The following is a 27987-nucleotide window of genomic DNA, read 5'->3' as shown; positions in this document are numbered from 1 at the left end:
TATAATTTTTATATGCTTTGAGAGCTCATATAGTGAAAATTCACAATTAATTCTACGCAGTAGTTTTTGGTTGGTGCCCTTTTAAATATGGAGATAAATAAGCAGCATTTTCGACATATCTTACTGTTTTACTACAGAAAGGGCGAAAATGCTGTTCAAGCCAGAAAGAAATTGACCGATGTGTGTGGAGAAGGTGTGTTAACAGTACGCCAGTTCCAGAACTGGTTCGCTAAATTTCGATCCGGCAATTTTGATGTCAAAGATGCACCACCCTCGGGAAGACCCACCTGCGCTAACGGTTTACGCTGGCGGGGCACCAGTGGAGGATGATAAGATGAACATGAAGTCAGGTCAGTTAGCCCATCGTGACATATTCTCCAGGAATTAATCACGATGGATTCCAGGGGGAACCGCGTGGAGGTCAACCTGACATGGTACATAGCTAGCAATAGGATCATCAATCCACATCACTAATAATCGCCTTACCCCCTCTGTGTATATCAAGTATATATTTAAAAAAAAATTATCCTTGTATTTATATCAGTTGTTAGTACTTATAAGACGAACTGATCAGCTTGGGACTAGATGCCGCTGTGTGAATGGTGCTGGATAATGAAGCTGATGAAGGCATTGGTTGATGCGAAACGGGGAATAACAACACTTATAACATCCCAGGCCTTTCAAGTGGTCATAAATTGTTAAATTTGATAAATTTAACCTCAATCCGATCTCATGTGTTGTGTTATTCGCCGGCTCGCCACTCAAAGTTACAAAGCTAATAAATACCAAAATATTCTACATAATTCCAATTCCTACATTTGATGTCATATTAAAAAGATATTTCAGGTGAAAAATCATATCGGAAATCGTCGACAATTTTATTAACATTTTAATTAATGATTTAATCCACTCGCAGTTAGCGCTCAAATGAATTAACTTCAGTAATCGAGATTTGATTGAGGCTGTTCAGCTTAAAAGCAATATTGTCATTTTTAAGCTTCGATACTTTATAACAGTAATGCCCAAAGTAGTCTATATCGATCCCCAGGGGTCTATGACAGACTGCTAGAGGTCTACGACAGCGTTCATCTTGTTGTTCTAGTTTGTTTTTAATACTAAACTTTACTACAGTTAGAAATTTACAAAACTAAAAAATGTAGGTGTCTACGACACAAATGTTTGGGTACCTCTGCTTTAAAAGGTACTATGGATTTATGTTACTTATGTATATATTTTATTTATTTAATTTAGCCTACTGCTACAGGCCTCAAGGTTATAAATACCTTATAAACATAAAACATGTGAAATTACATAGTATAAAACTTCATAATCATCGGTCGATGATTATGAAGTTTTCATCTGCAATCAGTCGATTGTAGATGGACACAGAAAAAAACTTGGGTCTACATAACGCTGTGTGAATTATCCTGAGATTATTATTGTATTGAGTAAACTGAAATCATTACATAGTATAAAATAAAGTCGCTTTCTCTGTCTGTCCGTCCCTATGTATGCTTAAATCTTTAAAACTACGCAACGGATTTTGAAGCGGTTTTTTTTAATAGATAGAGTGATTCAAGAGGAAGGTTTATATGTATAATAAATGTACACCCGTGTGGAGCCGGGGCGAGTAGCTAGTCATTTATAAACTCTACTATCACGGTAGAAACCTCTCCCCAGGTGTCAATTTCTGGTTACAAAACTAAGCGAACAGAAGACAATAAATTCCAAAATATTCAACATAATTCCAATTGGTACATTTGATGGCCCAAGGTTATAAATTACCTTATAGACATAAAACATGTGAAATTACATAGTATAAAACAAAGTCGCTATCACTGTCTGTCCGTCCCTATGTATGCTTAAATCTTTAAAACTACGCAACGGATTTTGAACCGGTTTTTTTTAATAGATAGAGTGATTGAAGAGGAAGGTTTATATGTATAATACATGTACACCCGGGCGAAGCCTAAGAACCAGCTACTCGCCCCAAGTAGCTGGTTTTAAATAACTCCTAAAAGTGCAATTTGCAAAAGGCAATTCAATATCTGTATTCTCTCAGGGTCCTTTCTGTCTTATATTTTTTACAAATACACGAAATAAAGGGTCCGTTTCAATTCAATGGAGACCCTATTAGAAAAGTGTCAGGGGCTATCCATCAATCTATTTTTGGGATCTGCAAAAGTAAGTGACTGAAAGAAGATAGGGTTGGTGTCTCGAATTAATCTTCATGTAATATAAGAAGTATAAGAAAAAACTCTAGATACCTAATGTAACTAGAGATTTTTCTTATTCTTTTATATAGTTCTCAGTGGTGTAATGGTTTAGCGCACCGATTACATTCAATAGTCGCGGGTTCGATTCCTCACACAGTACAAACGTTTTAATTCACGAATATGATTGTTTATGTCAGTCTGAGTGTCTTGTATGTATTCCAAATATATATGAATTGATAACTCATGTAAATACATAGATATATATATATATTTGTAAATACATATATAATACACATAGAAAACAACCCTATACAAACAATCAAACTAATGTTTATATCGAGCGAGGAATCGAACCCGCGACCATCGGAAATGAGGCGGTGTGCTAAACCGCTAGGCCATAGAGGCGGTTAAAACGATAAAACAATGCCGTTGCGAAAAATTAATTTCTGCAAGTTTCGAGTACAAACAAAATACGGTTCTGATGATGGAAAAAGTTTGAAGGGAAATAGAGGTTGCCAAATGGAATTTGAGGTAGATAAAACAAAATATAGCGTGTACTAATATATATTTATTAAGAACTTAAATAATAGTTGGTATATGCACTGATTTATAAAGAGTGAGAGCGTATCTTATTAGAAGGAAAAAAACTCTACCACTAAAAGTAGGAGGTTACATTTCTCAAATCGGTATGGTTTCTTTCCTAAAAATTCAAAATGACCAAAAGTGTCCTGTAAGAATAAATAATTCTTAGGACACTTTCGGTCACCTAAGCAAGTCATCATTTTTTATCACAGTGATGAACTAATGAAATCATCGTGCCGTATCAGGTGTCCCGACATTTTTCCTCGTCTATTTTCTATTGTGTTAAATATTTGCCTTTTTTCTTTTACCCTATGTAGTACTTCTTCGTTTCTTACTTTATCCTTCCAGCTAATTCTTTCCATCGATTGAGGGAAAAATAGAAGGAAAGAGGAGACGGGAAGACCAAGGCACAGTTACATCAAACAAATTAAGGAGAAAATGGGAGTCGTGACGTATAAAGAATTAAAGGTCCCTAAAATATGGTCGAGCGCAGTGATGGCTGGCTCAGCCGTCATACTCGCGAATGAGTGCTGCTTGTACGGCATGTCTGCTCTCATCACTACGACTGATTTATTCTTATTGTATATTTATATTTGACCCAAAAAATTACTGCTGGTTGGTACGTTGTATTCACACGTTTCGACTTGTAAATGTAAACTTACAAGGATTATTTAAAAGAGCAACACACAAGTTTCTTGCTCGTTCTTCTTGTGATGCTTTCCGAACAAACGGTAGATAAAAATTTTTTTTATGACTATTCAAAAGTGCTTAAATTAAGTTTATTTGAATAAATGATTTTCTATTCTATTCTATTAAAGAGCATGATGGAAGGTCGCGGAAAGTGGAAGAGCTCCACCGTCAAGAGCGTAGCTCTTAAATTATGAATGAATGAGTGAATGATAAACGAAACTTTTTATCACTCTCTGTATATATGGAACAAGCTATTAAAAATTAAGAGCAAAATAAATATACCAAAATGTGCAAAGAGATTGCAACATGTGAACAAGTATCAAGTGACATCATTAATTGAGGAATTGGAAGTGAAAGTACACAAAAATGTACAGAAACAGAATACTGTAAATAGTTTAAAATATTTTTGAGGTTTAGAATATTTTTGAGAAGCCAATTGTAACGTGTTATGGATGAATGGACTGTATATGTAAGATGAAATGGTTGAAAATGCTTTAACGTGTTAAATCCTCCAAATGTGTTATTACTACTTTTATATTACGTGCATTGAAGTCAAATAAAATAAATAAATAAATCAAACGAACGGTTGAAAAATGGTAAATACATTCAAAATATCTTTATTCATGTAGGTCTCTTACAGACTCTTATGATATGTCAAATCTACCGTCAGTTCGGAATGATTTCGAGATGAGAAGAACTGACAAGAAACTCAGCTCGTATTTTTTTTAAATGTTGTACATATTTACAATAATACTATTTCATTTAAATTCAAATTTGGGAGAATAGAGTGACCACCAGTATATGCTATATAAAAAATGTAAAAAAATACTTATAATGTAGATGCAGACAGAATAGTGAAAAAGGTGATTATTTATATGACAATTCTATAATATGTAAAAGAAGACATAGAAAATTATCAAAATGTGCAAAAAGTTTGCAACGTGTGAAGAAGTATCAAGTGATCTAATGTTGGATACACTATCTGCATGAGCCATACTATCCAATATTTGCTGAAGTGGACGCCTGTTAACTTCCCTGACAGCTATGTCGTGTAAACAGATCGTGATATACGATATGACGACTGGCACAACCTCGATCCAGTTTATTGGAACTGAAACTTTATGGTAATTAAAATTCGTGATAAACGATATTCCGACTGCGGGTACAACTTCAATCAAGTTACAATAGAAGAGAATAGAATAGAAAATCATTTATTCAAATAAACTTAATTTAATTACTTTTGAATAGTCATAACAATTTTTTTTAATCTACCGCTCATTTGGAAAGCTGTCTCATCACAAGAAGAACGAGCAACAAACTTGCGTGTTGCTCTTTTAAACAATCCTTGTAAGTTCACATTTTACAAGTCGAAACGTGTGAATACAAACTACTAACCAGCACTAATTTATTAGGATCAAATATAAAAACACAATAAGATTAAATCAGTCGTAGTAATAAGAGCAGACCAGTCCCTACAAGCAGCACTCGTTCACGAGTATGACCGATAAATTACGAGAATTTGTTAAATTTCATTTAAAAGCTCGCTCGTTCAACAATATATTATCAAGCAAATGATTGTAAAGAGAGACGGAAATTTTTAATAAATTTCTCCTGTAAATATTTTTATGGCATTGAGGTTGATATAATTTATTGTCGACTCCAATATAGGGCAAAACCTCGAGATATGGAAACAAATTATAATAATAGCTTCAGGACAATTTACACAGCACCGTCTAGACTCGAATTAAGCTTGTTTTATGGATACTATATAACAGATACAAATACTTAGTTTTTTTAGAAAACACTTAGACCGATACAAACAATCATATTCATGAATACAAATATTTGTGCCGCGCGAGGAATCGAACTCGCAACCATCGGAAATAAGACAGTGTGCTAAACCGCTAGACCACCGAGGCCGTCAAATAGGTATTTTATATTCATTTTGCTATTGAAATGATCATAAATCCGTATAAAACATGAATCCCAGTGCTGAGATTTGGCAAAAGATATGCAATAAATCGTTTTAACTTTTAAAACCCATTTTTACACCTCGCAGCGACGTAGATTTATTCAAATGAATTTCCACACGAGTTATCTATGGTCGTTACATCGTTATTATCTGTTGTAACATATGACTTTTTTATTTTTTTTCGAACTACTCTAATTTTTTGCCGGCACCTGGCCTTTACAGCTTCAGCGGAAGATATAGCCCAAGAGCCCATGACGGCTAGATCTTCGTCTTATTAGTAAATGTGAAATCTTCGTAAGAACAATTACCTGTTTAATTTACCTGTTGCCTGCCAAAGGAACTACGATACAGGTTTCACGTAGAGATCGTTCTTACCTGTGTTGGGGACACACATAGAAGAACTTTCCTATTAACTAATAAGACGAAGGTCTGGACGTCATGGGATCTTACTCTAATAGGGGGTGAGTGCAGATGGCAGTTCAAACCCGCGGAAGGACTTATGGTGCGACTGAAGATCAACTTCCAAACTGTACAAAGCGAGTGCTTTCTATGTATATTACGTGTGTAATTACAAAAAAAACATCATATTTATATCTAGTTATCATAGTTGTCTAGTACACATAACACAAACTCTTCTTATCTTGTGACTAGATGACGCTGTGTCAATTGTCCTGATATATTATTATTCCTAACTTCCAAAAAAAAATCTCATCTCCCTTCTTAAAGAGAGGAGATTGCAACGTACCCCCGGCAGAAACACTTATATATATAAATATTATTATTATTATTATTGTCATAGTTATCGGCCTATAGTTTTTTTTATTATTATTATTATTATTATACACTTTTATATATTTTATTATACATTAAAATTGTCTTTACAAACTGATTTTTATACTCATATTTCTTGCGTCATAGGTACTTCATCTAACTATAAACTAACTGAGAGTGTATTTATTTTATTGAATTGTTTGGGTTACTGTCAGGTGATTGTAGCACCTGTAGCACTGCGACCTACATAGATCTATTGTGCTCGCCCTTTTCAGAGTTCGCTACCTAGACCCGTCAGGGACAAGAATTGAAGAATATTTATTCTTAGGAGCGGTGGTTTTTATCTCCTCGGGAAAGAGTGTAAACATTCCAAAAGAGATATTTCGTTCATGCATGACTGGGCTACAACCACATAGGATGTGTAGTGGCGTTTCCTCTTTAGTTTGGCAAAATCTGTAGGTTTTTCTTGTGCCTAGTTTTGCCATATGATTGTTTAATTAGCAGTGTCCTCACATCCCTAGTCATCATGCATATGTTGTTTTTACTCAATAGCAGTAGTCTATTGAAGTATTTGTTCGAGTAGACCTTAGAGTGCACACAGGGTTGTTGTTTTTTTATCTACATTTATTTTCTATCTCTACTTTCTATTTTTACTTATTTTAATAATTTCTTGCATGTTTTATTACTACATTAAATATCTGTATACTCACTGTACAATCTAAATATATATAACGCAAAGGTGACTGACGTAGTGATCTATCAACGTACAGCCCAAACCACTGGACGGATCGGGCTGAAATTTGGCATGCAGGTAGTGTTATGACGTAGGCATCCGTTAAGAAAGGATTTTGATTAATTCTACTCCCAAGGGGATAAAATAGGGGACGAAAGTTTGTATGAATATTTGTCAATTTTAAACCGATTGGGCTGAGACTTTGCATACATAAAGCTACTATGACGTAGGCATCCCCTAAGAAAGGATTTTGATAAATTCCACCCCTAAGGTGATAAAATAGGTGATGAAAGTTTGTATGAAAGTGCTAGAAAGCCGCAAAAACTACACCTAATAATAATACTTCTTAACGCGATGTTTTTATTATTATATTAAATATTTGTATAGTCACTGTACAATACAATATAGTCTTACTTGCTATTTTAGTTATTACAATTTTGCTATATTTTAAAAATATCTCTCTGTTTTTAGGCCTCCAGTTCTCTAGTTAGTAGAGCAGCAATAGTAGATCTCGTCGATTAAATAGAAAAATTATATTTTTCAAAATTAAAAGCCAGAATTGCCTCCTTTTATATAAGTTAATTAAATTAACCACACCGTCTTAATAATTATCTAAATATCTTTAAAATGATATATAATACTTCTGTGTAAATTTAAAAGTTTAAAGAAAAATAAAATAAAATAAATAAATATAAAAACTTTAAATGCTTGTCTTGTAAAAAATGTACATTTTGAATTGTGCCATTTTTCTATTTAACCGTCGATCTATGTATAAAATATTGTAAGATTAGAATCTACAAAAGAGATCGTATTATAAAAATGAGGGATTCTTTTCTCCTAATATATATTAGGAGAAAAGAAACTCTTTTTTTCGTATTTTTATCTTCATATATATCCCACATATTTCACCGGCCGAATTTTCTAGAGTTATGTTGGCAATAAGACAACAAGTGAGACGGATGATGCGCTTAAAATCGAGCGCCGCCGCGGTATGGAATAGGTAAGATATGTGGCCATATTGACTTCACTATTGTGGATTAATAGGACAATGTAACTATATTTCTAGCATATATTTTAATAGTATCTAGTTTTTCTTATGATGAGTCTTTCCGAATGAGTGAAGAATATAAAAAATATTGTATGATTATTCAAAAATGTTTTTAACTTTATTTGAATTAAGTTTATTATTCTCTATTGTGCTTCCAATAATAGTTTTTTCATATGTCTTGCATGGTCATATGTTTAGCACACCGCTTTACTTCCTGTGGTTGTGGGTTCAATTCCTTGCACGATGCAAATATTTATTTATTATTTTTGTGTGTTTTATGTATATTATATATGCATCAAAAAGAAACATGTATCTAAATAATTATCTTGCTCATGTTGTACCTATAACACAAGCTCTGTTTGGCTTGGGACTAGATGGCGCTGTATGAGTTGTCCTTGGAAGGGAAACGTTAGGTTTCACTTACTTACTTTTTCAGTTATATATAACATACTAGTTGTGCCCGCGACTTCTTTCGCAAGGAATATACGACGAATGACTAATTTCCATTTCATCCCCTATTTTATTTTTAAGGGTAAAATTCGTACAAACTTTGAATGTCATATTGATAGTCAAAAGCTTAAAAAATAAGTTTCAAGCTTTAAAAATGATGATACTTCCATAGAATGTTTCATCTCCCCTTTCAACCCCTTACAACCCTTTCTTCGCAGTAACTATCTGTATACCAAATTTTATTTAAATCGGTGCAGTAGTGTTGGCATGAAAGCGAGACAGACAGACAGACATAGTTACTAACTAACAACATAATATAATTAGCAAATATGGCATTTGATTCTAAAATCTATGTATTTGCAAATAAAAGATATGTAACACTCTAAAAAAATTACGTTAATACTGTGTATTTGAAAATAATTGCATTAATACAGACTAGTGTTCTAATTATACATATAAATAACAATATTTATATAGAATAATAATCATCATCATCATCATCAGCCCGGTAGACGTCCACTGCTGGACATAGATCTCCACGACGATCGGTCCGGCGCTGCCCGCAGTCGCATCCATAATATTACTCCTTAATTATAGTAAAAAATGACTATACATTTTTTAACTTAATATTTTCACCAACCCTTTTTTACAGTCCATAAATTGCAAAAAATTGTGGACACAACAGCGGAAACTGGTCCGTATGAACGCCACCTGTCAAACGTGGAAAGCTCGCTCAGATTTAGTGCGGGAAAATCTATAGACCCGATGTAAAGCTTGCATGCACAATGAAAAAATCATAAACCTTGTGTATTAAATAGTGTAAAAAGTTTAACTTCATTATTAGTAGCTTATTAGTTAGTGTCACTAATTTAAATTAGTGACACTAACTAAAAAGTGAAAAACACTAAAAAGTATTAGTATAGTCTTACTAATAGGGTAGGTGGATGGATGGATGTTTGGTACTCTTTCACGCAAAACCTACTAAAATGATTTTAATGTAACTTTACAGTAATATAGCTTATATACATAGCTATCTAAATATATATAACTCAAAGTTGACTGACTGACATAGTGATCTATCAACGCACAGCCCAAACCACTGGACAGATCGGGCTGAAATTTTGCATGCAGGTAGATGTTATGACGTAGGCATCCGTTAAGAAACAACTTTGATTAATTCCACCCCTAAATGGATAAATTAACGCGAGCGAAGCCGCGGGCAAAAGCTAGTTATAATATATAATGGATGATTTAAAATCATTAATATTATAATTATCATTGTTTCTCATTTTCTCTCTCTGTCTACCAAGTAAAGGCAGTATGTGTGTGTGTGTGTGTGTGTGTGTGTACTTATGTAAAACAATGTAACCTAACAGTGTACCTACATTAACGAGTAATTAATTTTTATTTGTTATACCTGAAGAATTGAATACCCCGAATTTATAGAGCAAGATGTAGAGAAAAATGCGTAACGTACGAAATGTAACGGAATAAACAGGGAACATAAATTAAATATCCAGTTAAAAAGATAGGGAAATATACCACTGAACACTAAAGGAGTTAATTCCTCTTTCCCTCGGCACTAAATTGTAAGAAGCAGAAAGCATTAAAATGAAAATGCCAAATCAAGGAGTCATCAAAAATCATCTTACATTGTCCTTGTTCTTTGACATTACAGATACGTACTTAGGTTTCAATGAGGGGCTTTATGTTTTAATCCATTATTTTACAGATTATGAATCTTTTTTATCATCATCATCCGGATTTTATGAACATAATGATGAAGTTTTTGAGTGTGATAATGAATGAATATTTGTTGCTGTTTCAATCAAAAAGTTGTGAATAGATTTTAATAGAACTTTACAATAATGTAGATTTGATATCAGAATAACACATAAGCTACTTCCTATTGCCTATTACTTGCTATTTGCCGCTGGTGAAACCGCGCGCACAGCTAGTTGTATATAACTGGACATTATACTAACATGGGAATGCACACTAAATATTATATTTCGAAATAGTATCAATCAATTGTATTATTTAGAATTAAAATAAAATAAAGACATTCTATTACATTCCATAATGTTTTTAAAGTAAGAAGTTATGGTTAATGACTAATGTTGCGGGTGAATAATACGATGTTTTATGGTGTTATAAACGATGTATATTACAGATGATAATACACTGACAATCTGTACATAGAAATAATGATCTTATATAATAAAATAACATATCATAATATTAAACTGGGGTGACACATTTAGACACAGCCTAGTAGTTTTTGAATTTGTCTTACTAGACATTATTAAATGCAATTATTATTTTGATGTATCTAGGTGACTGTGTCCCATAACTAATATTTAGAATTTATAATGACTTGATTGATTTATAATGAGGATTACAGAATTAATATTTGTACGCTGGAAACAGCAGAATATGATGAAACATATATTATATATAATTACTACCATTGTACATAACATATTATAACAAATTAATATATATTATGAACGAAGAAATGTGTCTATTCGTTATCTATTAAGAGGAAACAAAATCACTGGTAATGGCTGGTAATTTTAATAATAATAAAGTCAGCTCTATTTGCATACTGGATAATAGCTACTCATAGTATAAATGCAGAAATATGACTATTTATTACATTTTTACTACTAAACTAAACGACTGAACGAGTCCTAATGAACTTTGACGTGTTTTGAAGTATTAGGTAGGCGGACATTAATTACTTTTTAATTATAAACATACAAAATCGCTGCTAAAAATTAGTATTGTAATGTATCTGTGTTAGGGAAAATACTCTCTGCTACCAAAATGTTAGGGAAAGTACTATGTATATATATAGGGAAGCATCTGTCACATACCTGTATGGTTCTGCGGATTTCTTGGGCTTCAGGGTCTCGAAGATATCTTCGCTAGCTTTCCAGTTTCACAGTAGGTTTAACACAGTTCTAATTTATTTTAATTCACAACACAATGCGCGCGCGCGTCAAGGCCGCTGTACGATCAGTTCAGTACTGTAGGTAAGGGAGGGGAACAGAAACCGCAGGAACACAAACTAAGGGACTCTAATATAATAATATGTGCTTACAATGTTACAGGGTAGATTTTGAACAATCTGTAATAAATATACCATATAACTAAACTGATGACCTGATTTATTAATTCCCCCAAAATTTTTCATTCGTACGGAATCAAATAATGTGTCTTGTAAAATAGGGTTCATCGACACCAATTTACAACAAAGAATATAGTTGTACGGTTCCGTCACAATCATATCGGAAAAACTCATTCGGCATATACCGCATAGAAGGAAACAATGAGTTCAATTTAACCCCCGACCGCCCCTGATTGCGTACCTGTCACAATTTGCATACAAAAACAAACTTATTGCCACAGGGGCGAGACAAAAGGCACAAATAAAATGCTGCACGCTGTAATGAAGGGAAACCACCACGGAGATGTGTTGTGTAGAGCAGCGGTGAAACATATTGAAAGAAAGAGATTTTTTTGCGATGTAAACGTATATAGAAATAGTTTCTATAAAATTGTAATAATAATATTATACACATATAGCGAACTCCTTGATAGGTTTTTATACCATTTTTAAATTTTATAATATGATATTTTTTTGACATGTTCTTCATTGTTACATTCTATTATATATCACTGTCATATTAGTCGCATTTTATTTTATCTCCGTATTTTCCTTATTAAAACCCTCAGCACCTCTCACTCATCAGACACATTAGATAGACCCGCTTCACATATATTTAAACATAATATATATAAGGTAGACATAGAAGAGTTTAGAAATAAAATCGTAAATTAAGACCAAATTCTTGATAATAAGCATAAAATTGAGAAAGAATTGTTAGATTTTGAATTAATTTATTGAATTCCATCATAGTTATTCAATCAAATTAATCCAGTCCAAGTATCTTTGTACAAATCAATGAATTAGTAAAAGACGTTAGTTAAAATGACTTTCAAATTTAAAAAGCATATTATTGAAAGAAAATTAGCAGTAAATCAAGTATTTTTTCTACGAAAATGAACACTGTTAAACAACTGTTGAAAAATGTCAACTGCCACGACAATTTACAGAATTCTGGCCTAAACTGACAATTCTATTTCATCATATTATATAAACAAAATTTGTGGAAACCCGAAAACCACATAGTGAAGCCTTTCCAAAGTTACAATGAAAAAAGAATGGGAAAGGCCACTAACTACTTGACTATTTGACTAATAAGTTCTTCATGTCCATAGGGACATGAAGGTTGGGCCCCAACTGACGAGGCTTACCAGCGAAATGCATGTCGCATCACAATTACAATTCGTCACAATTACAATAAGTCAACCTACGTGGGTTCGGGCTCTACGGGAAGTGGCGATGATAAAGAAGATATTAAATCCTTAAAAAATCTATTCTAGTCTATTATGAATTCTATTATGTTATATTTTTTTATCTATACAAGCCAGTATTGATTTTTTGTTCTTTTCCCTAAACCTACCTATGGATATTAGCACTGATATATTCCGAGTTTAATAGTAGCTGTAAAAAAGGCAAGTAAACATAGATAATTAATAACAGGAGTCCTCGAAAAGAATGAAGTTGTCTTGTAACTTTTAATGCATGATAATGGAATAGTGAACCCGCCTGTGCTAACGGCTCACGCTGGCAGGGCACCAGTGGAGGATGATAGGATGAGCATGAGGTCAGGTCAGTTAGCCCATCGTGACAAAATTTCGTCAAACAAGACAAGAGGTAAGTCTATCGTTAATCCGCTTACTAGTATTATTTATTAATTAAAAAGGTTTCTCTATCTAATTCATCTCAATGATTTCGTATCCAGCTCACTTGCTTTTATGGAAATTGAACGTGTGTACCATGAAACATGCAACCCCTTTAAAGTATTTATGCCATGGCTTTTACAAGGACCTGCTTGAGTGATTTGTCGAAATTGAAATGAATTTTGTATTAGAAATGTTGGAGAAATTGAAATATGAAAGGTATTTTTGGGTATTTGGGTGTTTTCCTCAATGTAACGTACACAATGTTTGATGAAATGCTTTAATGTATCATGAAAATGATGAACTTTGGGTGAATGGAGTGTTTTGTTATGAACTTCCATTTTTTAACTAGAGGATTCCTGTCTTTGATCATTAAGTCTGAGATTAGGCTCCTTTTAATACCTAACCTTTACCGAATTTCTGAATAGTCGCCTACTGCCTTTTATCAATAAGTCTGGGATTAGGTTACTTTTAATACCTAACCTTTACCGAATTTCTGAATAGTCGCCTACTGCCTTTTATCAATAAGTCTGGGATTAGGTTACTTTTAATACCTAACCTTTACCGAATTTGAATAGTCGCCTATGGGGAGAAAGGCGATTGTTAGTAATGTGGTTTAATAACCCCATTCCTAGCAATATACCATATCATGTTGACCTCCACACTGTTCCCCCTGAAAACCATCGTGATAAATTCATAGTGAATTTACTACGATGGGCTAACTGGCTTGACCACATGCTCATCTTATCATCCTCCACTGGTACTCCAGCGTAAACTGTTAGCGCAGGCGGGTGCACCGCATTCATATTTATTATTTATAATTATAGTGCTGCGTCTTCCACAGTAGTTTTCAAGAAATTTTTTACCACGCACTACCACCTTCCAGCAGAGTATTTTCGAAACGATACGGTATTGATACCTTCAAGGAAAGAGTTAAAAGGCCGACATCGCACTTCCAAATACCCTGGTATTGCGGGTGTTCATGGGCAGCGGTAATCATTTAATACCAAGTACCTCAACTAGTTTAACGATACTAAGTAATAATGAAACTACCACCTAAATAAATATTTTAAACTATTATACAATATATAAAATACTAGCAGATTCGGCCACGCGTTGCTGTGGCTAAGATTCTTGAATAAGATAATAATTATCATCATCTCAGACCAGAAGACGTCCACTTCTGGACATAGACCTCCCCCCTCTCCACGATGATCGATCCTGCGCTGCTCGCATCGAATGCCTTCCAGCGATCTTGACCAGATCGTCGGTCCACCTTGTTGGAGGCCTTCCCACGCTGCGTCTTCCGGTCCGTGGTCGCCACATGAGGACTTAATAAAATAATATTGCGACTATAAATTGAGATGTAAACTATATTTCAAGTTGGATCAAATTGCACACAATGTGCAAATCAAATTTGCAATCGGTTCAGTACTTCAGGAGTCTATCGCGGACAAACAACGTGACACGTATTTTTTATATATAAAGACAATAAAATTAATTAATATTCATTATTTATAGTTTGTTATACCTATACATTGTATATAGAAAGGTGTGGTTGACGTATAGTATTAAAGATAATAGCGAATGTTAAACGTTTTAGGCCACTTTTTAAAGATTACATTCGTAATTACCCAAATTTCTCATAGAATGTGAACGATCAATCATCGCAAAATAAATGTAAATAGAACGGAAAGTGCTCTGATGAGTAATAATTGTTGGTGGCTACACAAATATTAATTGAATGACGCGCAAAAAGTTCAATTGTGGGCAGTAATGTGCCTCTAATGACGGAGGGAATTAGGACAGCCTCGTAATGATTTACACATTTTATATAAAATGGAATGATTTATTTATCCTAACTGCCCCAGAAGTATAATAGACAGATTTCGTAATTTAAGTTAGCTAGTATAATTAACAAGGAAATGACGCCTTTGTGACAGACTCGACCCATTGGCTCTGCGGCGAGATATTGCATCTCTGTGCATTTTCTACCGCATATATCACGGGGAGTGTTCTAAGGAATTGTTCGACTGATGCCCACGGCCACATTTTACCATCGCACCGCTCGTCATCGATAGGGAATTCATTCCCACACGCAGGAACCTAAGTGGTCTCGGACAGTGAGTCGAACTTCCTGCGAGGTTCTTCTTCACTAAAATACCATCCTGATGATCATCTGGATGAATGGCGATCTTCCACAGTGCGGTTTTCTAGAAACTTTTTGCCACACACAACCACAATGTGGAATCACCTTCCAGCAATGGTATTTGCGAACCGATACGATGTTAAAACCTTCAAGAAAAGAGCCTTATACCTTTTTAAAAGGTTGACAACGCTCTTGCAATTCTCCTGGCTTTGCGGGTGCTCATGGGCGGCGGTAATCACTGACTACCAGATGAGCAGCATGCTCGTTTGTCCCTTGTGTTATAAAAAAAATGTAAACTCTCTCTCATAATAATAAAGGAGGAAATTAAATTAATGAAAAATATATATAACTCAAAGGTGACTGACTGACATAGTGATCTATCAACGCACAGCCCAAACCACTGGACGGATCGGGCTGAAATTTGGAATGCAGGTAGATGTTATGATGTAGGCATCCGCTAAGAAAGGATTTTGATTAATTCTACTCCCAAAGGGATAAAATAGAGGATGAAAGTTTGTATGAAACTTTGTCATTTTTAAACCAATCGGGCTGAGACTTTGCATGCATAAAGCTACTATGACGTAAGCATCCCCTAAGAAAGAATTTTGATAAATTCATAATATATTATTAGCGGTCCCCCCTGGAAACCATAATGATAAATTCTTGATGAATTTGTCACGATGGGCTAATTAACCCAACCTCATGTTCATCTTATCATCCTCCACTGGTGCCCCGCCAGCGTAAACCGTTAGCGCAGGCGGGTGCACCATTCATTATCATCCATAAAAAAATGTATTTATATTATTATTAAAACTAATATTAACGCAGCGCCATCTAGTTCCAAATTAAAAAGAAGCTTCTGTTATAGGTACTACACAACAGAAATAAATACATAGATACATACATACTTTATTTTGTATATAAATACATAACATATATAGAAAACACCCAGACTGATACAAACAATCATACTCATGAATACAAATGCTTGTACCGTGCGAGAAATCGAAGCCGCGACCATTGAAAGTGAAGCGGTGTGAAAAACCACTAGACCATCGAGGCCGTCAAATATATGTAATACTAGCTTTTACACACGGCTTCGCTCGCATAACTTAATTACTGGCTGCCGGATGGCGCTGATGTAGCAAAATGTTAATATTTCAGTTTTTTATTTTTTATTAAAAAAACATTTGTTTTTTAAATAAAATGTCCTATGTTCATTCTAATACATCCAAGAACATGTGTACAAAATTTCATGATGATCGGTTCAGTAGTTTTTGCGTGAAAGCGTAACAAACATACCTATTTTCACGTTTATAATGTTAGTAATAAAGATTTGTACTCAAGGAAATTTCCTCGGAAAAAGGTTTTGATAATGGGTCCGTATTAAATCTATACATATAAATAAAATTGGAGTGTCTGTTTGTAATATTGAAATAATCGTTTTTTACTACATGCATATGAATATAATTAAGGGACATACACCAAAATAACATTTTCTACAATTTTTGTCTGTCTGTTTATTCCGGCTAATCTCTGAAATGGCTGGACCGATTTTGACGGTACATTTTTTGACAGCTAACTGATGTAATAAGGAGTAACTTAGGCTACTTTTATTTTAGAAAAAATAAAGATAATTCCACGCGGACGAAGTCGCGTGAACAGCTAGTCGTCAATATTTGATTGGCATCTGTGACGTAATGTAAAAGAGGTTTGATGTTACCAGAGATTATGTTTTATGAGTGAAATAGGCTTGCTGCCGTCACTAAGTGCTTTCAACAACCCTGGAAGAAAAAACAACTCGCAGCAACCGAAAGAAGAGAAAAAAAAAAGAAAAAAAAGCAACTCATTTTTTGACTCCTCGTAGTCAAAATTATATTGAGTACGTTTAAACCGATTGTTACCGACTTAGGGGAAGAGGTGTTCAAAACGATTGTAATTTCTATAGAAATAGTTAATTCTGTGAAAGTAGACTGTCCGGATGAAACAAAAAAATTAATTCTGTTGTTATTTTTTTTAATAGTTTAAAGTGAACGAGTGCTGCTTGTAGATATTGGTCTGCTCTTATCACTACGACTGATTTAATCTTATTGCGTTTTTATATTTGAACCTAAATAAATTAGTGCTGGTTGGTAGTTTGTATTCACACGTTTCGACTTGTAAAATGTGAACTTACAAGGATTGTTTAAAAGAGCAACACACAAGTTTCTTGCTTATTCTTCTTGTGATGAGACAGCTTTCCGAATAAGCGGTAGATTTAAAAAAATGTTGACTATTCAAAAGTGCTTAAATTAAGTTTATTTGAATAAATGATTTTCTATTCTATTCTATTCTTTACTCACGAAAAACCACACGGTGTACCTACGAGCGCCTATGCCAGGGCCAGGTTCGCATGTGCATTTCGACCCCAGCTCCGACGGCGACAGCCCGCCCTGTAGGTGTTATAGGACAGGCCCCATCTCGTTTACGGTTAGGGCGACCTATTTCGCCCTACTCCATTGTGGAGGCGTGTGGGTACACGCGCACACCTACGGGGCCATCGGATTGGGGGGCTGCCTATGGGTGGGAACCCTACACTTAGTAGACTACACAAACCCGCGGAAGAACTTATGAAGCGGCTGAAGGCCAACTCCTGCCTGACTGATACGACTTTAGTCTTAGGGCACAGGATTCGAACTTCGGGCTCAGGCCGTCGTAATTTCGATCCCATTTGAATTCCCATTGAAATTCCCATTTAATGAGTTTAGGATCGATCCTCCGGATCCTAAACTCATTAAATATGGAATAAATGCCTTCATTTATGCAGCTAGTGTTCCTTTTTAATTTTTCGGCTCTATATAAAAAGCAATTAAACATAATTAGGTGTATAAGCGTGCCTATGTACGCTTAATACACTTTGACCTCATTTCACGAAGTTATGGGGACATTAATGGACACTTTATCCCTAAATATGCAAAATAATATCCACCCCGCAAATTATGTGCGAAATAATGAATGAGGAACCTCATTCATCTTATGGATACTAAATGGCTGGCTCACAGCAGTCAAATATTACGAAATATAAAACGAATTATTTTTTTTATCGTTCCTTTTAACACAATAGATGTTATCGCTCGGCGTTCTCGCAGCACTTTGCGGGGAATCATGATAAATGGCGCGAGTTTTTTTGTTCTTTTATTAAGTTAGTGAACTTTGTGCTTGTATTGAATTGTGGTCCGTCAGTGAGGTTGCATTGCAAAGGGCCTATTACACTATCAAATATGTTATATAATTTATTTATTTCCATACAACTATTTTACAGATTTTAATTTAATACAATAGTGGAATTTAATAACAAAATTACAAAAATCAGCATTATAATTTGTTTGTTTTGTTTTGTTTGTAACACTTTATTGCACAATAAATACATGTTGATTGTGTTAAAGCTGCTTTCTGTTTGCTTTGCTAGTGGAAATTTTGTACTTAAATTTAAATGAAACGACGTTGTGTCTGCACGGTTGTATTTTGGCGACTGTTTGTAATGTACACAAACGTTGGCCGGCCGACAGAAACACACATATCTATAACTGCGGTCCGATATAGACCAACCAATACATTTAAATTAACTAAAGATACAACGATCTAAAAAAGAAATATATAAGATGTATGATTATGTATGATGTTTGATTAATTAATTACGATTATAAATTTAAATCCAACATTAAATTTGTATTAGATTTGATATGTATGCAGTAAAAAATAAAAACAAATGGAACTAGTTTTCTTTACTGCATGTAAATAAGTCTTTATTTTACTTAACACTGAATTGGTATTTTGCAGTACCTACAAAAAGATATGGTGACTGAAAAGCCAACAGCTGAATTTTAAATGAGACATTATACAAAAAATACAATACTGCATAATATATACAATAATAATATTGTACTTTATCTCTGGGCGGGAGCGCCACAATACCAGCTACTTCCATTTGACCGCATTCAAAACCGAGCAGTCAGAATCATTGGTAATCAACGTCTATGTGACAGACTCGACCCATTGGCTTTGCAGTGAGATATTGCATCTCTGTGCATTTTCTACCGCATATATCACGGGGTGTGTTCTGAGGAATTGTTTAGATTAATACCAGCTGCTGAGCTTCACCACCGTACCACCCGCCAAAAACTAAAATACCATCCTGATCATCTGGATGAATGGTGGTCCTCCACAGTGCAGTTTTAATCATTTAGCATCAGGTGAGCTACATGCTCGTTTGTACCCCCCCCCCCCCCCCGTGTTAAAAAAAAACGGTTCTGATTATTATTCTGTATTAAAAACTTGTTACATTTAATTTTCTTAATAATACATAAAAACAACCAATATTTAGCATACTTAAACATTTGTATCCGTTGTCTAGTACCCATAACACAAGCTCTGCTTAGCTTAAAACTAGATGGCGCTGTGTGAATTGTTTAGAGTTCATTATTATTATTATAAATGCCTGTAATAGACTACAAATGAAAGGATAATCAGATTTTGATTCTTATTACCTTATTCCTTAAGTCCCATTTGCTATTACAAATATAATAATACACTTTTCCTATTACAGTTTCTATTATGTGGAACTAACGTAAAATTGTCGGCGTTGTGAATTTAATTTCAAGAATAATTTCCATTGAAACGATAACAGAAAAGCCCGAGGCAACGACATTTCACGACTACTGTCGCCCGCCGATTATTACCTCCGCTGGCAACATTCTTAATACTGTTTCTAGATTTGATACCGTAAAATGTTACTATGACTATATTTATTTATTTTATTTTATTTGTACTCTATATTATATAAACAAAAATTACAGAACAAAAAAAAATAGAAAATATACATTGACTGATACAAAATACTGTCTTATTGCTAAGCAATCTCTTCCAGACTACCTTTGGATGGATAGAGAAATAAAAATATGAAAAGGGTAGGTGAATCAAGTAATAAACAAAAATAAATATGACTCAGATATACATAAATATACAACTTAATACATACGCATACATATACTTAATAGTGCACATACATTTGGAAATAATGAAATACATAATATACTAATAATACTATAATTTGCTTTTATTATTTTTCTACTTAAAAAAACAAATCTGGGATTCGAGGAATAATCATACTATTATATAGCGAGTACATAAAACAGCTGTACCTACTCCGAATACTGGTGATCAGACAAAAATATTACAATCAATAAAAAAACATTGCACAAACTACCAGGTATTTGACACACACATACCTATACATATATTTTTGTTTAATTGTTATTACTGATTCAAAGATCTTCTTGTGTTTTATATTATGGTTGAATTTCAACCATTAGGCAACCACTACAATAACATTATTAATCTTAAAGATATACATTATATATATATGTTATTGCTGATTCAACTAAGAATTACCATTTGAATATTAGAGGCTAGACACAAAACTGAGTGGTAACTTATTCGTAGTTGAATTTATTAATTTATCTTTACATAGTATAAAACAAAATCGCCGACGCTGTTTGTTCGCTTATATCTTTCAAATTACGCAACGGATTTAAATGCAGTTTCAGCAATGGATAGAGTAATTCAAGAGGAATATTATATGTATAATATATGCGTGTTATAGTAAATAAAAAATACCGAAACTTAAAGATTTGTAACGCATCTGTGATCAGATCGCTGGTTAATTATAAAATTACGATGACTATTCACTCAAACAGAATCCCTATGGGGTATTAGAAATTGGAAAGTAGAGTACTGTTTATCCAACTCTAGTATAAGTGTTCTTAATTTTTTACGTTTTGGGGGGTAATTCACTACTAAGGTCATTGGTCTGTATAAATATTCTAAATTCGACATTGTATAGTGCTCTTTATTCAACTCTAGTATTAGTGTCCTTGATTTTTGGGGGGGTAGTTAAGCTTAAAAGCTTAACTACTCCCCCAAAAATAAAGGTACAATAACAGGTAAAGGTCAATGACCTATATAATTACAGGTCATTGACCTTTATAAAAACTTTCATCCCACATCATATACAGTGACCTTAACAGGAATAGCAATCGGACTATCGAGTTATCGTCGACTCGATTATAGAGACGATCCGCCGACTCGACAGCAGTGTATTTTTTGTGAAAAACATCGCCAAGTACTGCAAGGCTGAAAATAGACTGAATTATTAGTGGCGGCTGATTTATTTTTAATTGTCGCTTACTTGAAATTTATGAATATAATACATATACTCTTATTTTATGTACTGATTTTATTGCGTTTAACGTCATTGCTTTTTAATCTATACATCTATACATATAAATAAAATTGGAGTGTCTGTTTGTAATATTGAAATAACCGTGTTTTACTACATGCATATGAATATAATAATACGGTACATACACCAAAATATCATTTATTCCGGCTAATCTCTGAAATGGCTGGATCGACTTTGAGGGGACTTTTATTGGCAGGTAGCCGACGTAATAAAAATTAACTTAGTCTACTTTTATTTTAGAAAAAATATTGTATTTTAGAAAAATATAGTTAAATTCCACGCGACCGATTTCGCGAGTGCAGCTAGTTTATAATAGCGTGACAGACGCACAGACAAATTAATGAAGTCAAACAGACGCACAGACAAATTAATGAAGTCAAACAGACGCACAGACAAATTAATGAAGTCAAAGGTTTTTTAGGTTCGGTACCCTAAAGGCACACAATTAGAGAGCGAGACTTGTTGAACGCCAGTGATTTTCTAATTTCCTTGAAATAGGCTGTTGTTGAACGGAGCTTTAAGCTTCTGAAAGCTCCGAGAATATGAATCTAGACAAGGAGCCTTGTTAAACTGAAGAGGTATAGAGAAAAAAGGTCAAGTGTGATTTAAAATTGAATTACGGGAATTGGATCTTATATACGAATATACGTTAATATTAAATCTATGGAAAACGCAAAATAATCTCGTAGTTTAGTTATTTGTCTGTCTGTTTGTTCCGGTTAATCTCTGAAATAGCTGGACCGATTTTGACGGGACTTTTTTTGGCAGGTAGCTAATGTAATAAATAGTAGTATGTAGTAAGATAAGGAGTAACTTAGGCCACTTTTATTTTACAAAAATAAAGTTAAATTCCACTCGGACGAAGTCGCAGAAACGGCTAGTATACAACTATAATTCTATATAATATTTTCTCATTGTATCAAATTGCGTAATTTTCTTAATAATACATTTTTCATTAGTTGAGGGTCTTTTTATTTATTATATATATATATATATATATTGCTACCGACCCCACATTCAGATTTATAGATTGATGTAGTTAGTCATTGCACTTATATTTTATAGGCTATGCGATGTACAAAATAAATTAATAGTAGTTTCTGAGAAACGAATACTGTATTAATTTAATACTTGTTTACTTTTCCTTTGTAAGAGAAAATATATATTTAATAGAAACGTGTTATGTTAGAGGTCAGTCATCCTTGGGAATCATCGTGGTACGCTAACACGACCCCGCGATTCCGGCATATCACTTTATTATAAATAATTAGTATAAAAAAACTATCTTTTAGGGGTAAAATCCCACATTGAATTTATGAAAAGATTGTAATGGTTATATTTTAACTACTTATTATCCCTAATTACAAATGGATATTTTCCTTTCTATATTATGTATTTATTAATAAAAATTATGATATTTAATTAATAAATTACGTAAGAAGAAGTGCTACTATATGTACAATTAATGAATCTATCAAATTTGCGTAATGGGTATATTTTAATTAATTATTATCACAAGTTACAAATTATCATTCTTCTTTCTTTATTATGTATTTATTATTAAAAATTATGACATTTAATTAGTACATTAAGTAAGAGGAAGTGCTATTATATATACAATTAATGAATATATAAAATAAGTGTAACTGACATATTTTAATTACTTACTATATTTAATAATACAAAATGAGATTTATTATTAAAAATTATGACATTTAATTAGTACATTAAGTAAAATGAGATGCAACTATATGTATATATAATTAATGAATATATGAAATTCATTATTATCCATGGTTGAAAATTTACATTAAAAAATATCATTAATATTTTTTATACATTTATTATTAAAATTATGACATTTAATTAGTAAATTGTAATTGTAAAATTAAATGATAATGTAATTGAAGACAATGTAAATTATTAAGAATAAACAAAATCAAATATATGAATTTTCGATTATAAATTCATTATCAAGTATAAAGAGATTTCTCGTATATTTCTACTACAAACAAAAATTCAAATTATGTCTCTTTACAATTATAACTAGCTTTGATGTTTTTTTTTCCATAGAATTTACAAAATAAAGCACTCAGGCCAGTAAAGAATATCGTGTTTCACGATGAAAGTGAATTCCATTTATATTCCTTACGATTCCCTGTAAATAGTCATGTCAAAGTGACATGCAAAGATTGCTTCCAAAACAGTGAGAGGCAATTTTATTTTCGCTCAAGCCTCAAGGAAATGTCGTTCCACCTGGGGAGGTACAGAGATAAATGACTTCAAACCCTCCCACTGTAATTAGTTTTGTTTAAATTGTGAAAATTTCAAACTCAATGTAGCAAAGGAAAATAGCAAAAAGTTATATTATACGGCGGCACAATACTTTCGCTTTCAGGATTTTGTTTCAGCGTTCACAGTTAGGAGATGTACTTGTGAATTATATATAAAATTCTCGTGTCACAATGTTAGTTACCATACTCCTTCGAAATGGCTTGACCGATTTTTATATGTCATTTCAGTAGGTCTGATAATCGGCTACTATCTATTTTTCATACCCCTAACTGATAAGGGTTGTCTACCCCTAACTTTTTTTTATCATTTGGACATTTTTGTTTTAACAATGTAGCATTAAAAATACATATAATTTCGCCCTTCCACCACAAACACTTATTTTTTTATAGCGATATAATAGTTAGTTTTAGATAGTTCTCCAATTAACTGTGCAGATTTTTTTTAAATAATTTTATAAAATTACTAATTCCTTCTCAGAAAACTGTTTTATGATATGTCTGCACTCCAAATGCAGGGCAATGCAAGGTGTCATATTCTGTCTGCTAGTGTCACCAGATCATTGTGTTGAATGCACTATTGACTGTACGTGAAGTCTGCTGGAGGACTTTTGGGCGTATACAACTCACAGATTGCAGGAAATAGAAATAATAGAAATAGAAAATCATTTATTCAAATAAACTTAATTCAAGCACTTTTGGAGTAGTCATAATAATTTTTTTTTATCTCCGCTCGTTGGTCAAGCTGTCTTATCACAAGAAGAACGAGCAAGAAACTTGTGTGTTGCTCTTTTAAATAATCTTGTAATTTTACATTTACAAGTCGAAAGGTGTGAATACAAACTATCAACCAGCAGTAATTTATTAGGGTCAAATATAAATACACAATAAGACTAAATCAGTCGTAGTGATAAGAACAGACAAGTAGGGACTGGTTCACGAGTATGACGGATGAGCCAGACATCACTGCGCTCGACCATATTTTAGGGAGCCCAATGACCCGGCCCACCACGCCGCCACATGTCTGGACATTTTAGTGAGCTTGACTACTCATTCCACTCGACCACGTCACAGCTACTTAAAATTACTATATGGTAGTTACAGTATTCGCACTTTACATGAGAATGCATGCGGCAATCAATACAAAAGCCGCTACGCTATCATATATCAAGAAAGCAGTATGAAAAAGAAATTATAACGTTGTCCGCAAATAAACTTATACTTGCTATATATTGCTATCATCTATAAATTCATCTAGCCTATGATAGGCTTTTTTACATAACATTTGTTTAATATAAAATTTTAATTGCCTCTCTGTCAGATTTAGCGTAGATTCTGGCAGTTTATTATAGAATCAGGTTTTTATAGTATCAAGCAGGTGCAAAAGTATCTTAGTCTTCTGAAATGGAAACGTATGAGTGGTCACGAGAGACTTGTGACAACATAAAGCTCAAGTATATAGCTTACCATCAGGCAGGACGGAAGCTTGTTTGTTATTTCAATTACTTAAAAAAAAATGACATGAAAGTCATGTATATAGACGACGGTTACAGCTTGCCATCAGGCGGGCTGTAAGCTTGTTTGCCACTAAAGACAAAAAAAATGGTTTATTTAAAAAAAAAAAGCAAAACAAACAAATATTTGATATTATTTGATAAAAAAAAGCAAACAAATATTTGATATAACAAAATAGCAGCGACCAATAAAGCTGAGTTCAGACAATTCATAATTCACCGTTTCATTAGCGGAGTTCTCGCAATTTTTCGTGACTCACACTCGAATGTTTTACGGCTTTTTGCGCAGCCGGCCGGCGAACATTTTATGATGGACCTACCCGGTATTACGTATCGCTATGGAATATCATTGCAAGCTTGTTTTACTTGCAATATTTATATACATTAAGCTATTTTACTTTTTTAAAATGAACTAAAGGCAACGGAAAGACATGGTAGAGTTATATTTACATGTGAACCAAAACGCATTATTAAAAAAAAATAATATCCAATTCCATTTATGAAAACAACATTCGCAAAGAAGCAATTTTTATATAGCACTTCGGTTATACAATGCATATTCTAGCAAGGCTAAGTATAAGTTAACTCTATATTAACCTCTAATCATGATATAAAAAAGATTATTTTGAAATGGCTGAAGCCTTTTGAGTATGACAACTGTGAAAAACTAGTGTCCCCGTATTAAACTCTCTCTCTCTTTCTCACACACACACACACACACACACACACACACACACACACACACAGAAAGAAAGAAAGCTTTACATCCGATGGTCTCGGGTTCAATTACTCGCACGGCACAAATGTTTATTTGTATTCAAAAGTGGGATATTTAACAAATATATTGCTATCAAAACAAACTGTCTATTGCCATGTACTGGTTATAATTGAACCAAACACCGGTACCGTGGATTTTAACAGTAAAATTGTTTTAACTGCAACTGAATAATGAAGTTTAATAACGAACGAAAAATATAAATTTAAAATCATAATGGATATCGTAAAATACGCTTTAACACCTGCTGTATTCGTTATGTTGTAGAATAAATATAGATTAAATATAGATTTATAAATTATAGATTTATATATATATATATATATACTAGCTGTCCAGGCAAACGTTGTTTTGCCTTAAAATAAAAAAAAATTGGGGGGTGGACTACCCCTAACATTTAGGGGGATGAAAAATAGATGTTGGCCGATTCTCAGACCTACTCAATACTCTCACAAAGTTTCATGAGAATCGGTCAAGCCGTTTCGGAGGAGTATGATTAATATATATGATTATATATTATATATATGATTGATATATATGATTATGTTAATATTTTTATTATTATTGTGCACGACGCACCTCTTTACATGTATTATTTATGTATTTTATCTATTATATTATATAGAAAAATATATATGACTTTGTCATTCTTGTTCTGCTAATTATTATACTTTTGTACATAATATTATATTACTGCTAAAACCCGTGTTTGCATAATTATATCTACCAGCCCCATATATATACAGTCCTTTGTTCACAATTATTCTCATAATTATTTTTATTTATTAAAATTTTAATACACAAATATACATATATGCATATGGCAGACTTAATACCTTGAGGCATTTTCTCCCAGTCAACCATAGAGCAAACAGTTATTTGAACTATGGTATTAGAAAAAAAATCTGATTTTGGGAATTTTAGGAAAGATATTAATAGCTAACTAGTAATATTTCCAAACCGATATGATATCGAAATCATCAAGAGCTTATTCCTTCTTAAAAGACCAGCAACGTATCTGCAATTCCCCTGGTGTTGCGGCTGCTCATGGGCGGCGGTAATCGTTTACCATCCGGTCAGCCGCTTCGTTTGTCCCCTTACTAAAAAATGTATAAATCAAAGTCAATTGAATAATCTAGAAAATATATAACACCTCCAGCCAGTCTGTTGTAAATATTTAGACGCATTTTTTTTAATTACATCACCAAGACCGTTACAAATAATCATACTGAATACAAATGTTTACACCGTGCAAGGTATCGAACCCGCGACCATCGGCAGTAAATACGTATAGATTATTTCTACCTAATATTCCTTGACATATAGCAGACTCTTATTCCTTACTGTTAGATGAATCATAAATAATATGATAATTGCTTCATTAAAATGGCTAATTACTTAGTAGGAGTGATTACTTTATATTATATTTATATAATTAAAATTAAGATTGTTTTTAGCCTTAAGATAATAATAAAAGAAATTAAAATGTATAATTAAAAAACTAAATTTTTTATATGCCCATTATAGTAGTCAATATTAAAATTAATTCGTTGTACATAACTATATGTCGGACATTCTTGTTAGTGTATTGTGTGCTCCGGGCACACAATATATTGACTGAGTTAAAGACCTAATGAGTTAAAGACCTTATAATTATAATTATGATAAAATACACAATACCTTACAGTGTCCAATTTTAATTGC

This window comes from Achroia grisella, unplaced genomic scaffold, assembly GCF_030625045.1.
Source record: "Achroia grisella isolate CSIRO2021 unplaced genomic scaffold, CSIRO_AGI_Agris_v1 utg660, whole genome shotgun sequence".
Classification (NCBI taxonomy): domain Eukaryota; kingdom Metazoa; phylum Arthropoda; class Insecta; order Lepidoptera; family Pyralidae; genus Achroia; species Achroia grisella.
Note: the sequence above shows the minus strand (reverse complement) of the source record.